Genomic DNA, 17,486 nt, shown 5'->3' with positions numbered 1-17,486 from the left:
AGGATCCTGTTAGGATATTTAAGGAGCATTAAGCCTATATCAAAACACCATGAAATCTTACTACTTCTATGTAGCTCTTGTATAGCATTTCCAAGTGCTCTTTGTAGACAACTTCTGTAGCATCATAATTATTATCCCCGAATTAGAAATTGGAACCTGAGGCCAAGAGAGCAGTGTTGGCTTGCTTAGTCAAATCACAGGTGGGGACTCGAGATCTGAACTTCTTTTATGCTGAAGGCTGGTAGCCACTACATCATATGAACTGCATCTGCATTGCAGAAATAATCCAGTTTGACATCACTTCAACAGCCATGGCTCCATGCTATGGAATTCTGGGAACTGTAGTTTGTTGTGGCACCAGAGCTTGGCTCTGTGGATGCAGTAAGTACATTACTACCAAGTATGTGGGAGAAACTGAAAGGGATGCTAGAAGACCTTTTGGAAGAATAAAATGAAAATTTGTGAATGGCGGCATCCACACTGCAGAAATAATCCAGTTTGACACCATGTTAGCTGCCAAGGATCAGTACTATGGAATCCTGGGATTTGTAGTTTGTTGTGGCACCTGAGCTCTCTGAGAGAGACGGCTATATGTCTCCAAAAACTACAGTTTCCGGAATTCCATAGCATTGAGCCATAGCTGTTAAAGTGTTGTCATGGAAGGCAAGGTCCTAGATTTTGTTGTTATCTTTCAAACAGAATTGGAGGAGTGTGTGGGATTTCATGAAAAGCTGCAGGAAGTGCCCATTTTGGAAGGAAAAACATGCCCCAATAATGAGAGTGCAATTAAGCAGAATTTTAACTTCTTTGAGCTGTTTGGCTTCGGATGAGATCCTGCTCCATTTGTTTGGGTTTGTGGGTACGCAGGAGGCGATTTTGCTGGCCCTGGTTCTGTTTTGCCTTGGAGAGTTGCCAGAGACTTTCCAAGTGCAACCCTGCTTGTTCATAAACATGTCCAAAAGGGTGAGGGCAGAGGGAGGACAAACACGCCAGTGGCTGCACATAAATAAATAAAAGCCAGCTCTCCAGCCTATGTTAGCATAGAGTCTCCAGGGAGCTGCCTTTCCATTTGATGCTTCTGAACTTTCAGGGTTTTTCTTTTTCTTCTTTTTCTTCTCTCTCTCTCTCCCCGTTTGCTTTTTCACTTTCTCTTTTAAGGGAGATTTTATTTGGCAAGGTAGGGCTGTGGAGGTTCTTCAACACATAAGGCCCATGGGAAGTTTTGAGACAGAGCCAGTGTGTCTAGCATAATATAGGAACTGACTTAATGAACCGGACTAAGGGGCAAAGTTGGAAGACACTTTAAAGAAGGAACTTCCAAAGATGTCTGTCTGTCTGTCTGTCTGTCTGTCTGTCTTTCTTTCTTTCTTTCTTTCTTTCTTTCTTTCTTTCTTTCTAGTATATGTGGAGGAACTGGTACAGATTGAGACCCCAGCATAGGAAGGAAAGAGATTAGGTAAAAGATAAAGGTAGTTCATTGACATGAATATCAAGTCATAACCGACTGTTGGGGGTGGTGCTCATCTCCATTACTAAGCCAAAGAGCCAGCATTGTCCAAAGATGACTCGGGTGGTCATGTTGCCAGCATGACTGCACTGAACGCTGTTACCTTTCCACCAAAGTAGTACCTATTTATCCACTTGCCATTTGCATGCTTTCAAACTGCTAGTTTGGCAGAAGCTGGGTCTGACAGGAGCTCACCCCATCATGCAGCACTCGGGTCTCAAACTGCCAACCGATAATCAGAATTGGCATCTTAACCACATCCCTTTTATCCTTTGTCCACTGCTGTAGTTTCAGTCTCTACAGCTGGCCCTCAATATCCATGGATTTTTAATCCATGAATTCAAGCATCTGCACCTTGAAAATATTCAAAACTTATATATAAATATCAAAAGCAAACCTTGTTTTTGTTATTTTATTCAAGGGACACCATTTTACTACGCCATTGTATATCATGGGACTTGAGCATCCACGGATTTTGGTATCAACAGCCGGTCCTAGAACCAACCCCAGCAGATTCCAAAGGCCCACTGTATTTGTTTCAGTAGCTAACTAACTTTTTCACAATGAAAGATGTGAGGATCTGGCCCAGAGTGGGATGACAGAGCAAAGGCTTAATGCCTTCTAGTCCCTAGTGTTAAGACCTAGATCAGGACTCCTGTGCTTAATCTAGAACAAAGTGGCCCCTACACTAGCATTTTATTTTATTTTTATTTTCACCTCTCTAGCAGTCTGCTGAGAAAGGGACGTCTTGGATTTGCTGAGGGATGAATTGGTTGTTCACACACAAAGTTGCTAAAACAAGCCTGAGGGCTAGTCTATACATAAGTGTATTATGTCCATTGCTGTGGATTTTTACACATTCACATTGACAGTTCATTGTCTTCCCTTTCTTGTGCAAATTGACATCTATCCACCCTCCCTCTACCAAAAATGTGCAGCCATCCAAATCCATACAAAGCAGACAGCCACACATGTGATAATCCACATTTCTACAGATTTTCCTCATTGTGGCATACTGGTTTGAATGTTAGACTATGACTCTGGAGGGTTTGATTCCCCACTTGGCTTTGAACCATTGGGTGACCTTGGCAAGTCACATGCTCTCAGCCTCATGGGAAAGCAACGGCAAACCTCCTCTAAAACCCCATAAATCCGCCTTGGGGTCACTGTAAGTGGGAAACAACTTGAAGGCACAGAACAACAACAGACTAGCCCTGAGAGCTCAGGCTGAGTGATGAAGGATAGGTGAAGATACCTCTTTTACATAGCATTGCAGCAGTGCACAGAGTTTTAAAAAAGAAAATGGAATAAAACCCTTGAGCTCCCTTATTTATTAAATGTAAGCAGCAACACTCCCTCCAACAGTGATGAAGAATGTAGTCACTAACACAATTCTACCTTGCAAAAAGAAATAGAAAAAAAAAGATAAAAGTAACGAGATTAACCCAAACAACTCTGTTTTTGGGATGACAGTTTAATGAGAAATGCAAGATTTTAAAAAGGATAAATTCCAAGCTTTTTGAGCTTCAAGAGCTAAGTGGAAAGGCAGTGATTTCCTCATAAACACTGGAAACTTGTCTAGTCGTGTGACCATGCACATGTTTACAGAGCCTTCCTCAAGTGCTAGAGATCTGAGCTCCATGTTAAAAGATCTTCTTATCCTTGGGGGATCTCAGCTGATTCGTCCCTCGACACTGTAATCTTTGGAAATGTAGCCAGCAGATGGATGATTTCCAGTGGTGATGAAAACGTCTATAAAACCTGCATTGAGCTTGTTCTATGCTGCTCAGAGGCTAGTACCAGGTCTAATAGTTTTAAGTTACAGAAGGGTAGATTTTGATTGAACATTAGAAGAAACGTCTTGACAGTAAGAGCAGTTCAACAATCAAATTGATTACATAGAGAAGTGGTGGCATTTCTTTCTCTGGATGTCTTCAAAAAGAGACTGGCCAGTTGCCTGCTGAGGATGCTTTAGCTGGAGATGCTGCATTGACCAGGTAGTTGATGGCCCATGTGGCCTCTTCCAGTTCTAATACTCTATGAGATTTATTTATTTTATACACACATATGTTATTTTTATATATTATAAATATATTTATTTTATACACATATACATTAAATGGTAGTGGTATTCACCACTCTTCTGCTGAATACCAGCATTATACATATGATTGTATATAAGCTGGTGTGCCTGCATCCCATCATGCAGTGGGCAATGCCAAATGGCTGTTTCTACAATCCCCAAGAATGCACATCTGCATAGTTGGAATTATGTTGGTTTGTCCTAAATGGGGTCTTGTTCACACTACACAATTATACCACTATGATTCCAGTTTAACCGCCATGATTCTATACTGTGGAATCCTGGGTTTTGGATTGGGGGGTGGGGTGGGGTATTTAGACTTTTGAGCCAAAGAGCTCTAGAGCTTTACCAAACTCCAAATCCCAGGATTCCATGGGGATTCCATTGGGAGTAGTTAAAGTGGAATATAACACGATAATTGTGTAGTGTGAACAGGCCCCAAAATAAATCCATTGACTCAATTGTCAAATTCAACAGATATGTAAACCCCCATAGATTCAATGGCTCTCCCCTCACTGGAATAACAATAGAATTTAGGCCCATGTGAAGATTACACAGAACATGTTCATTGCATAAGAACCAAAGAAATGCAACCTTCTCAATGACTGCATCACCCTATATGATCTCACTTTTAGAGATAGACAGGATATAAGTGCAATAAATAAATAAATAAATAAATAAAGAGTTTTGTGAGAACAAGGGAGAGAGTCTTCTGTTACCCAAAAAAGGTGGGGAAACTGGAGGCGTCCCCACCAACTGTGTCAGGGTCCTTAAAAGTTTGGGAAATTTATTTAGCTCAAGGGCAGTTTGTAAGTTGTTGGGTAACTTGAGGATCATTGTACTAATTTGAGATAACACCAAATTTTGGATGAATAAAGGAAGGTCTCACAACTTCCCAGTTGAGCCTCCTTTTTCCAAAATGGTTTGGACCAGAAGTGTTTTGGATCCCCCCGCCCCAAGCTTTTGGAATATTTGCATGCACATAAAGAGATATCTTGCAGATGAGTCCCAATCTGAACATGAAATTTATGTTTCATATATTCATAGAGTTGGAAGAGACCGCACGGGCCATCCAGTCCAACCCCCTGCCATGCAGGAAATCCAAATCAAAGCATCCCCGACAGATGGCCATCTAGCCTCTGCTTAAAGACCTCCACGGAAGGAGACTCCACTACACTCCGAGGGAGTGTGTTCCACTGTCAAACAGTCCTTACTTTCTGGACGTTCTTCCTAATGTTGAGGTGGAATCTCTTTTCCTGTAGCTTGCATCCATTGTTCCGGGTCCTGTTCTCTGGAGCAGCAGAAAACAAGCTTGCTCCCTCCTCAATATGACATCCTTTCAAATATTTAAACAGGGCTATCATATCACCTCTTAACCTTCTCTTCTCCAGGCTAAACATCCCCAGCTCCCTGAGTCATTCCTCATAGGGCAAGGCTTCCAGACCTTTCACCATTTTAGTCACCCTCCTCTGGACACGCTTCGGTTTCTCAATGTCCTTTTTGAATTGTGGTGCCCAGAACTGGACACAGTATTCCAGGTGGGGCCTGACCAGAGCAGAATACAGTGGCACTATTACTTCTCTTGATCTAGAGTAGACACTACACTTTTATTGATGCAGCCTAAAATTGCATTGGCCCTTTTAGCTGCCACATCACACCTTATACATATACAGTAGCTTGAAGGTAATTTTATACACAATATTTTAATAATTTTGTGCATGAAGCAAAGTTTGTGTACGTTGAACCATCTGAAGTTTTTGTACACAGAACCATGCTGATGGTACACTGAACCATGAGTAAGCAAAGGTGTCACTATCTCAGCCAGTCATCGGGAGAATTTTGGATTTTGGAGTTTTTCAGGTTTAAGAATTCTGGATGAGGAAGATTCAACCCATAATGCAACTACATGTGTAAAGGAACTTACACGTGTATGAAATGAATAGGATTCCAGCCTTTCCTTAAAAGGCTGCTCCAACTTGGGAAATATTAGTTTAGGTGCATTTGCATTACTAAAATAATAATAAATAGTAATGCTATAATCATAGAAAACTGTAATGGATTTAGGCTAATCTAATGATGCCACATAAGACTGGTGGCATTTATGTGAAAGCAGACTGTATAGACTAGGCTTTAAATTCCTTCATAGGTGAACATGAATAATCCTTGTTTCCTCACAGCTGTGATGTTCATTTATCACTACTAATGTGGAAAAAACACTAGGCTTGATGCCACCTTGTGACCACTCTGGGTAACATCAATAGAGCTCCTGCTAAATTACTGCAATTCTCTTCACTACCAACTGTCTGTCACACTACAGAGTGGAAGTGGTCAAACCACAAATCAGTGAAATGAGAATGCATGTTACAGGACCAGTTCTACTATGAGGCAAAGTTAGGTGGCCACCTCAGATGACAGATGATGGGACGTGTTGAAGCCAGTGGCATCAACGCTCACTCAGCTGGTCTTTCTGAGATTTCCATTGAAGGCTGACGCAGTGGATGTCATGCAGCCTGTCCTGTGCTTACAACGTTACCATACTAGTCAGAGCTTGGACAGTTACTTTTAAAAAGTGTTTTGTTTAGTATTTGAAGAGAACCTAATTACTTTAAAGGCACAAGCTCCTGTTCGATCTTGGAAGCTAAATAGGGTAAGACCTGGTTAGTACTTGGATGGGAGACTACCAATGTATACCCGGTGTTGTTGGCTATATTTCAAAGGAAGAAACTGGCAAGACTACCTCTGAATATTCCTTGCTTAAGAAAACCCTATGAAATCCATGAGGTTGCCATAAGTCAACAGGTGACTTGAAGGACATCTATGGGCTACATTATTTTAGGCCCTCTAAAAGCTGTCAGTTACCATTACAGTTATAATTCTAAAGCAGCTATTTATTCTCATTCTCAAAAGGAATTAGAATAGTTACTTTTTGTTACTTTATAAAAACAATCTTATAGCAGAAAGATCCTCTATCAACCATATACTCCAAATTCTACTCCACCAATTATCAATGGTGAGATCACCTGATTTCCAACACTGGGCTACTTCTAATCTGACAGCAGTGATGAAAAAAAAGAGATCGATTTCCTATGTTTCAATTTAGCATTATCCTTAACAAATATAGAAAGCATAAGCAAAATTGGACAGAAATTTATGGTTTGATCAATGATATATGAAATTTGATACAGGACTGCACCCCAGAATTCTCTCATTTTAGGGCATTTGATCCACATGTGAATATAACAGCCTCTAGATTTGCATTCTCTCTAACAATCCAGAGAAAGCTTTTTAACCATAGAAAGCATAACTGGCATAACATACCATCTATAGATGGTTTTTAGAGTATTTTCTCTCACAGATGCCAAACGGGATTTGTATGGGGTGAAGACCAAATTTGAGCCATGCAGTATCTGAAATCGTAGTATTCAGCACAAATTGCCAAAACAAGATTTTGCAAAGGACAAAAAAATAACTGACACATTTCAGGAAGACCGAATGATCTTCATCGATTGTGTAAACCAAGATTCCCATCAACTCCAACCTTCCACTTTGCAGATAGATCTAGAGCTGGCTCTTCCTGAGAACCAATTTAGTGATTATGCTGCAGAATAATTGTTCATCAGATAATACCCTTGACCCATGTTATCAATTGATGTTGGTTCTGTATTTGTCGTACAGACTCTGTACGTGTTATTGTAAAAACCTAATAGAAAATGAATTATAAAAAATCCATCTGAATGGTAAGTCACTGGCTTGTAGCATGAAAGACACTGTGAGGGGATGAGAAGGAGTCACTGACATGAGAAACTTCCTTTTTCTAATGAGCAAAATTGGCTAGTTTTAAAACTGTCACCTTTTCTGGTAGTCTGGCCTTTCAAGAGATTTAGCCTCTCTTCCAGCAATGATTCCTCAAGGGAATACTGCCAACCTTTGGCTCCCATTTACTGTGTACTTGGATCTAATATGAAAGGACATCCATAGGCTTAGAAAAAGGCACTCAAGAGAATTTGGCATCACTTCAAAACCTGCTATTCCACTGTCATGGATGTCTTTTTAAACCCCTCACTCTTTCAAAGAGAGAGGAGGGTATTTTTCAGAAGCCAGGCTTTGCTTTTAATTCAAGAAAGGTGTCAAGAATGAAATACAGCAATCACTATGCTCTATGGTGCGGCAGCATGGTGACTACAGCAGCATGGGTCTTTGGCAAGAGATCTGAAATACTAAAAAAAAATATTAAAAATTAACAACAGGCCCAAACAGACAGCCCTAAGGACTGGAGTGCAGCTTTGGCACAGCTTCTGGACTCTTACGATGCATGTGTCATTTAAACAGCATACCTCCAAAGTGACCCGAAGCAGTTTTATTTTGGCCTGTCTGTTCGGACCCAACATTAACCAGCACTATTCTCATCCATCATCACCTGGAACTGAGATCCATAGCATGGGAGGGTCTAAATACTCAAGGAGAGCCTAAACCCAAAGGTGAGTCAAGAGTCCACATTCCAGATTCTTACAAAGTACAGTGGGTCCTCCATATTTGCTGGGGTTAGGGACAAGGGATCCCCATGAAGGTGGAAAAACTGCAAATAAAAAAACCACTATTTTTTAACCTGAGAGAACACCTTTCTCAGAATCTAGGTCCGCCAGCTTAATTGTATGGTCAACATCCATTAGAAGCCGACCAAAGAATTGTGTTGGCGGGCCTACAGATGCCTAAAGAAGTGTTCCATCTAGAAATCTCTAGACAACCTCTGGTGAAAGTTGGCCATAGAGCCATGTTGGGGTTGCTATGCTAAAGATTCCTAGAGAGAACATAATCAAATCTCCCAAAGCCAAAGCTGCAAACATGGAGGACCAACTGTACTTTAATTTACACTTGCTGAATATTTATCTTTGACTGGGACAAGATCACCAGAGTCTTAAGCATGTCCTTAAGTATGCTATACTTTCCCCAGTATTTGCTGATACTAGTAAAATTCTTATTCAAAAAGCTGCTGAATTAAAGCTTGCTTATTAATATTTTCATTGCCTTTCCCGAGGCATATTTTGATGCACAGCTTGTACTCCAGAGCAGTCTCTCCTATAATGTTGAATTACAAGTGCCAAGTAAAACAGGCTCATTAAACAACTGCCTATCCCAAACATGAAGATTTATATTTCTCTTCACCCAAGAGAAAAACGGGCTGATATGTAACATGACACGGAAGATGGTTGGTAATTTCCTTGTCTCGAATGCTTAAGGGGAGAAGATAGATAGGTGCACAAATAGCTAAGTTTCAACTGAATAATAAAAATGGTGGTAAAAAGCCAGCTCTCTCTTTTTTTGTCATGTTTATCATAAGCATAACTTGATGTCCTCCAAGAAAATTGGTTGGCTGTAATTCCAGAACAGGCAAAAGAAGGTATTTTGTCATGTTATGCAAACTTGTAGAGTTTATTGTAGAACTTGGGAATTTTGCTTTTTGGACTATATCTTCCAGAATCCCCCAGGCAGTATGACCACTGATTAAAGGATTGTGGGAGTTATAGTCTACAATTTGATCTTTCCCTAGCTTTGGCTTATCGCCACAAAACGTAGTGATGAGCACTGGCCTAAAGAAGAATGAGATAATTTAGGAATACAGTGGTCCCCCGGGTTACGAAATTAATTCGTTCCGCTGCCGCTTTCGTAACCCGAAAGGCTTTCGCAAGCCGAATTGCCATAGGCGCTAATGGGGAAAAGCCGCGATTTGGTGCGAAATAGCGCCGAAAAGCACCAAAAGTTTTTTCGTAACCCGAAAAAACTTTCGTAACGCGGAACAGTTTTTTTAATAGGATTTTTTTCGTAACCCGGAAATTTCGTAAGGCGGCGCATTCGTATCCCGGGGTACCACTGTATAGTTTGTCACTCCACAAAACATGGAAATGTCTTTTGCATTTTAACTTTCAACAATCATGGCCAATCTATATTAGGGTGCTCATCTGTAGATCACACCTGTGTAGACAATAGCATCTGATTGTACATGAAAAAGAAATCTCTTTCAGGTCTCACTTGGATGCTTCAGAGGGGTGCTTTGTTTTGGATCTAAGGCAAAGTTTGGGTGGTTTTGATTGTGTGTGTTGTTGTTTTTTTAACCTTCCAAGATGGATCCCAACTGGCTGCAACTCAACAAATGGCAGAATTGTACTAGTGAAATCTGATTAACTTTGTCTAGAACTGTGAAAAGCCCTCCCTTCATCCTCCATCTTGAGGGAGAGAGAGGCAGGCTAGCTCCATCAACGCTAACCTGAAGAAGAAGAGCCCTCCCTCCGGTCCATCTGCCTTGGTCCAGGCCTGAGAGGCAGAGAAGAATGCTGGACCTGATCCCCTCCCCTCCTCACCATTCCCTTCTCCTTTTGTGTCGTGTCTTTTTAGATTGTAAGCCTGAGGGCAGGGAACCGTCTATTATCCCCTCTGTTGTAAACCGCTCAGATTCCCAGTGATTGGGTGGTATATAAATAAAACCTATTATTATTATTACTAGTTACAGTTAACTAGATACTTGTGTAGAACATTTAACAGCTAGTTTTTGATCTAATTTGGAAAAGCGGTATATAAATAAACATTATTATTATTATTATTATTATTATTATTATTATTATTAGTGCTGGTTAATATTCAGCTGTAATGCATGGAAGACTTTCAAGTAGTCCAGGAGATCTGGAGACACTAGGTGTCTTTGAATCAAATCAGCTTGGCCTATGTGATCTGAAGCATCTCTGACCAGTATTTGGAGCATAAAATCCTATCATTTATGCCTAACTGTCACATCCAAGGAACACTGTGCAAATAAAATAGATCTTGAATAATGTGAAACTAGGAGCCTGTTTCGTCCACTTGGAAGTTAATATGACAATATGCATTAATACACATTAGTGCCGTGGTTTCTGGCTGAGAGCTGACATTCAGGACATTTGGTCATTTACTTAAAGTGTAAGCGATCTTAGAACACAAGTGCAGGCAGGATCCAGATAGAAGTTGGTCCGTCACTGTTATTTTTATTGGCATAATGTGCTTTTCTGCAGATTTGTATTCACTCAACTCATAAGAAGACGTTTGTATCTTAAGACTGATCTCAAAGTGATTTTGAATGTTGCTCAATAGTAAGGCACAGATTTTACACGTAGAATGTTTCAGAATTACAGGGATTGCAAACACATGGCAACTTATATGTTAGTGGGCTACACAATTCCTGTCATCTGGCACCATTGGCCATGGTGACTGGAGCTGATAGGAATTAAGTTCTACAATATTTGGTGAACTGAAATCTCTTTTTCCCACCCACCCCCACATTTAGCCAGAAGAATGAAACAAGACTAAGAAAGACCTCAGCTGTTGACAAGAGTAGAAACACTGGGCTAGATGCATCAAAAATCAGACTTGACAATAAGGTAAGATCATCTGTGCATATGGGGCGAGTGGAAATAACTTACACATCTAAGAATAAACATAACGTCCTGAGAACACATAGCTTTCATACAAGGCTAAATGTGACTCAAAATGAAATGTACAGCATTTATGAATTAACCTCACATATTTTTTGTCTCTAACTATAAGTCCTAAATCTTCAAAAGAAGTGCAAATAACCCTTTCAGAGAGACAAAAGTCCTGGAGAACCTATGCTGTAGTATACATATTGTTAATTCCAGCCTCCACACCATATAAACGCTGAATATTTACAGCAGTGGTTCTCTCAACCTTTGGCCATCGAGAGGTTTTGAACTTCAACTCCTGGAAACCTGTCCCAGCATGATGACCAGTCAGGGATTTTGGCATTTGAAATTCAGAACATCAGGAAAACCAAAACCAGAAGAAGGAGAACTGTCTGGAGACAACCACATACAAAAAACAATTTAACAGAAAGATAGCTGAATCATGAGCAGTAGTTCAAAGGTTTCTTTGAGATCAAGTTCCATAGCACTCAGCAGGATTGCATTCGTAAAAAGTTAGTCAGCATTCAGAAGATCAAGATAACAAACACTGGTATTTAGACTAGTAAGGCCTCTCCTGTGCAACCTTAGAAGAACAAGGTGAGGTATGACATGGCATTAATGGAACCTCTCCTTCCCATGGGATAGGGAACACGTAGCCCTCCAGATATTAACTCCAGTTCCTACCAGCCCCAGGCAGCACCACCAGTGGTTATGGCTGAAAGGAGTTGGAGTACAACTTCATCTTGAGGGTCAGAGTTTCCCCACCCATAGGAATATTCACATTAAGCTGATGGAGTATCATGCGTAGTTGTAATGACATTTGGAATTCTGTGAAAATTAAATGAATCATTTATCTACATTAGGCTGAGATTGTGCAGGTTGCATTATAATAAGAGGCTGTAGGATTTGCAAGAATAAGAGGCTGTAGGAGCTGCAATAATAATAAATAATAATAAATAAAACTTGCATTTGTATCCCGCCTTTCTACTATAATAGCAATCAAAGTGGCTTACAGATTAAAACAAAACCAATACAATACATAATAAACACTACATAATCATATATCTTATCCCTCCTTAAAAAGGAATTAAACTTGTCACAATTTAAAATATAGTCTATTAAAATCTATTAATAACAGCAAATGGTCCACTGGGCAAGGAGGTAGCATAACAGATAATATGTGGGGGATTTATTTATAGCTGAGTGATTTTATTCAGGAAAGGCTTGCTGGAAGAGATCCGTCTTGATAGCTTTTTTAAAGCTAGCTAAGCTGGTAAGTCGATGGATCTCCTCCGGCAAGCGAAGGCTGTAGTAGTTGTCATCCAAGACATCTGGGGTGCCAAGGCTCTCCTCCCCTCTACGTTGTTCTATAGAATTGGAGATGTTTGCTAGCTGGATAACAGCTCTGCCATTATTTCATATTTTAAATAAACATCGAGCCAACCATCCAGCTATCCATCCACAACACAAACTAAAAGGTCACCCACCCCTATCAAGAACGCAATCTCATGACGCTCCTCTTCTGTCCTGAAAGAACAGCATTATCTGTTATATAGATTTCATACTTTCAGAGAAGATCAGTTTGGCCTCAAAACAGAATCCTTCAAACCTTAACAACCAACAAAATTATTGGATCATGACTTCACGTGGTGCATGGAGTAAGATCAGAAGGAAACTAAATGCAGAATGTACTGATAGTGACAATCACCTTATTAACACTGGCTGCTGACAAAACTGTTGCTGATAATGCAGGGCAGCAGCTGTAGCATCCAAACCCCACTGTAACTTCTTATGAAGTGCTCTCAGTGTGTCATATGAGATGGTTTAATAGCTGGAGAAATAATAACATAGAGGACCTGACAATCTTGACATCTCAAAGTGCTTTCAAATCTATTTAACACTGCACAGAGCTGCACAATATACAATCTCAAGTTTTGAGAATGAGACAGCATTCAGGACAAGCACACCTTTTCAGAAGTCAGGAGGTAAAAGCTTTTGTTTTATTGGGCAAGTCACATGCTCTCAGCTCCAGGGGAAGGCAATAGCAAACCTCCTCTAAATAAGTATTGCCAAGAAAATCAGATGATAGGGTTGCCTTAGGGTCACTATAAGTCAGAAACGATTTAAAGGCAAACAACATACTGCCAGGTTCTGAAATGACATGTTGCTTCTATGCCAATACTCACTAGCCACATTTATAGCCCACCTTTCCTCCAAAGAGCTCAAGGCTTTCTTCCTTCACACTCATATCCTCACAACCCCATGATGTAGGACAGGCCTTTGGTGTACCCAAGACCACCTGGAAAGTTTCATTGTTCAGGGAAGACTTGAACCTATTAATAAATGCTTAGAAAAACTTCTGTGCCTTTTCTAACACTTCTCAGAAGTGACACATAGTAGAATCAGCTTTGGCAACACAGAATACCAGCATTTAAACAAATAAAACTTTGAAAACAAATTGCTCAGTGATTTAGGATGATATAGCTAAACAAATCTTTAGAATTTGAAGATTCCACTCATAGACAAGGAATGGAGTTTCTTGAGAATCATTCACACATTTCTAGATCAATGGATTTCCTTAAATGTATTAACTGATTCAACTACAAGTGTTGCAAGGAAAACAACACAGAAATGTAGTTTATTATGTCTTGTGTGATCTGTCTCTTTTAACTATGTAGTTTGCAATAGACAGACACTAGCTTTAATTGATTCTGGGCAAGTAAAAAAGCTATTACAAACATTAAAATCTGGGGGAATAATGCGGGGGGGGGGGGGGGAATGTAGATAATTTGATGAGACCAGTTAGAGACATATGACACTAAAACTCCTTTTTACTATGCAGGCGAGGGCCACAATAACCATCTGCTACTGGATCTGCTCAAACCATTTAATATTTCTTCAGGTTGTCAGATGAAGATGAAAGTTCTCATCTTTACGTACATAATGTTTCTAAAAGGTTATGCTGATGACACCCAAATCTATTTCTCCATGTCTCGTTCGTCGGCCTCGAATTCTAATGGCATCTCTTCTCTCAATGAATGTCTTCGGGCGGTAATGGGCTGGATGAAGAAAAACAGATTGAAGCTGAATCCGAACAAGACGGAGGTGCTCACGGTAGCGGCCCCGAAACCAAGAATTGGGTTGCAACCACCAGTCCTGGACGGGGTCACACTCTCCTCTAGTGACTGCGTTCGCAGTCTGGGGGTGCTCCTTGACTCGTCGCTCCTGATGATAGGTTAATGCGACGGTCAGGAGCGCCTGTTATCAGCTTCGGCTGATACGCCAGCTGCGCCCTTTTCTGGAAGTATGGGATCTCAAGACAGTTGTGCACGCGCTGGTAACCTCACGCCTTGACTTCTGTAATGCGCTCTACATGGGGCTACCCTTGTGCCTGGTTCGGAAATTACAGCTGGTTCAAAACATGGCAGCCAGGCTTGTGTCAGGAACATCCAGAAGGGACCATATCACTCCGGTTTTGAGGTCCCTCCACTGGCTGCCTATTGGTTTCTGGGCCCAGTACAAGGTGTTGGTTATTACCTTTAAAGCCCTAAATGGCTTGGGTCCAAGCTATCTCAGAGACCGCCTCTTCCCATACAATCCTCCCCGTGCTCTCCGGTCCTCTGGGAGGAACTTGTTGCAGCCTCATAAATCGAGGCTTGCGGCGACCTCCCGGAGGGCTTTCTCTGTTGTCGCCCCTAGGCTCTGGAACGGCCTGCCGGATGAGATCCGTCAATTAACATCTTTGGACAGCTTCAAAAAGGCTGTCAAGACGGATCTCTTCAGGCAGGCCTTCCCAGACTGAAATATCCCGGCCTCAGGATCTCAGGATTTCGCCCTCCTCAGTAATGTCTCCAAAGCCCCCTTTTCTTTAGAACTGAAGTTGCAGTGGTTTATTGGTTGGTATTATTTTGTTTAATTTACTGTTATTTTAACTAGTTATTGTGGTTTTAAATTAGATATGTTGTTTAATAACTTTTTAAGGGGGGAGGGAAATATATTGTTTTTATGCTGTATGTTATTTTAATGTTGTAAACCGCCCGGATTGGTTCGCCACAGGGCGGTATATAAATAAAATTTATTATTATTATTATTATTATTATTATTATTATTATTAACTTGCCACATTTGAGGATGCAGTTGGCATTCTTGACCTTCAAGTCTCATATAGACAAAACTATTTAAAAGAAAATTAGATCTCAAATGTTCTGAAAAGTCTACAGCTACATCTTTTTCTCATCTGAAGAAAAAGAGCCAATGAAGTTATGATAGTTAAATATAACCAGGCATGTTTATCGCCATAATTTATGGAGCTTCTGTTTTATCAGGAACATGAAGATAATGTTTGACATACGCTTTGTGGATATTAGTCCATATATGGCACTAACTGTAATTCCTCTGATAAACCGTAAGTAAGATTGAGAAATCATTAAAAGGGAAACTATCTTCTCATAACAAACACAAGAAAGAAAACTATGGGTACTCTTTGCAATAACTAAGACTGCAGTCTAATGCTGCAACTTCCTACTTTAAAAAGTTTACTTTCTAATAAATGTTTAATATAATCCAACAGTGCACTTAATGCTAGAAAATCTATAACTACAAGAGGATGCCAAAAAATCAACACCAAAAAACCCAAAACAAATTGCAGGTAATAAATTTAGTGGAAGCAGTAATTTCAAACAGTTCCATCCCCACAGATCAGATTTGCAGAGGCTAGGCTTGATCCATACCATAGCAAGGCCAACTGATCCATTTCTCTCTGGGAGGATGGTGACCCAATCTTACACGTCTGGAAAAGAATGAATCTTGTGTGGACAACACACTGTGACTATTTGGAGGCTGCTGCAGACTAAAGTACTGAGTGAAAATTATAGCCCAACTTTCTTCTCAAGATGGCACTTAAAAAGCTTAAGTTATTACATAAGGGAAGCAGAAGTTAGATTCCACTGTACTCTTTACTGGGAATGACACTATTTAATCTATCAGTGACCTGAAAAAATGGGGCTGAACAGTGGGGTGGTCTAATTTGAAGATGCCACCATGTCTTACAGGATGGTGAAAATAAAAAGGATTGCTCAGAGCTGTCTTCAAAAATTAAGGAAGGGCACCAGAAGCATCCAGAGAGGCTTAGTGTGAAGTGTAGAGTGATGCACAAGCATGGGGAGAAACTTAATTTGTAGACTGACAGGATCTGAAATGAATAGTGGCTAAGAAAGTTAGAGAGGTGCTCAATAGAAGTATTACCTTAGCATGCTACAGTTCTGAAGGCAGCAACATTTGTCTTATCAACTGCCTGGAAAGGGACTAAAACAAACAAGGACCATGAAATAACTTGATACTTCAGTACTGTGTGTGGTTCAGGCTGTTCCATTGCAAAAAGGCTATCAAAAGGGATTAGAAAAGCGAAGGACACCAGAAATGATCCAGAACTGGAGTATGTTCCTTTCAAAGAAAGATAAGAATATTTTAGTTACCGGTACTGAACTTTGAAAAAGAGAGAGAGGGGGGGGGAATATATATTAACAGAAAGCAATTGCCCCAAAATGGCAAATTGTGTCCCAAGAATTCACTGGATCTTAAGTCATAACTCCAAAATGGAATCCCAAAGATCTGAAATGAATTAGGTTAGGGAGACAGCTCTGCATTCAGTACACTGCCCTCTACAGCAAATAAGTTGAAGATCACATTACTGTACTGCATTTATATAACAAATCAAAGACCCAGGAAATGATATGACTGAAACAGAAAATGTTGAATACACTGGCTGAGATTCTACGTTGTACTGGTGGAGCCATCATGTTTGTGGGGAGACAGTGGATGATGCTCCCTCCAGTCAGCTGTATTCTTAGTGCACAACAATGGGAGGCTGCTAGGCACAGGCCATTAACTGACTCAATCATAAGGCAGAGACTGCTCCTTCCTCCTTGATCCCTTGAATATGGAATAAACCTGGCTGCATATCCATTGCTGACTAATGGCTGGTGTGTCAGACCTGTACCTGACATCCCTCTGCTGTTGTTGCACAATGAGATAGGAGCCTTGTGGAAGGAGATTTTAAATACTATCTCTGAGAAGCACATATATGGGAGTTAACCCGTTATGTCCATATATGTCACCATTAGGACAACATATAAATAGAGGAACACTCAAATATTCTAAGAAAAACTAAATACTTAGCTTTCAAGAGGGATTGAAAATCTATTTTGCTCATTATTTCATATTAAGAATGTTCCATCATTCATTAGACAAGGTGCTCACCAGAGTCTGAAAGGCCAAGTCACCATTCATTTATTTCATGTTAGCAAAAATGACTGCTTTCTCAATTGCCCTGTCACAGCTACCTACTTCGATGACAAAAGAGTGACAGGTCCCCAAAGTAAAAGAAAGGAATAGAAGTGACGTATAATGGAAGGTTGGAAGAAACCACGACTTTGAAAAACTGTAAGTG

The sequence above is a fragment of the Sceloporus occidentalis genome, unplaced genomic scaffold, assembly GCF_023333645.1.
Source record: "Sceloporus occidentalis isolate IW3139 unplaced genomic scaffold, rSceOcc1.0.p SCAF_7, whole genome shotgun sequence".
NCBI lineage: Eukaryota > Metazoa > Chordata > Lepidosauria > Squamata > Phrynosomatidae > Sceloporus > Sceloporus occidentalis.
This window is presented reverse-complemented; position numbering follows the sequence as displayed.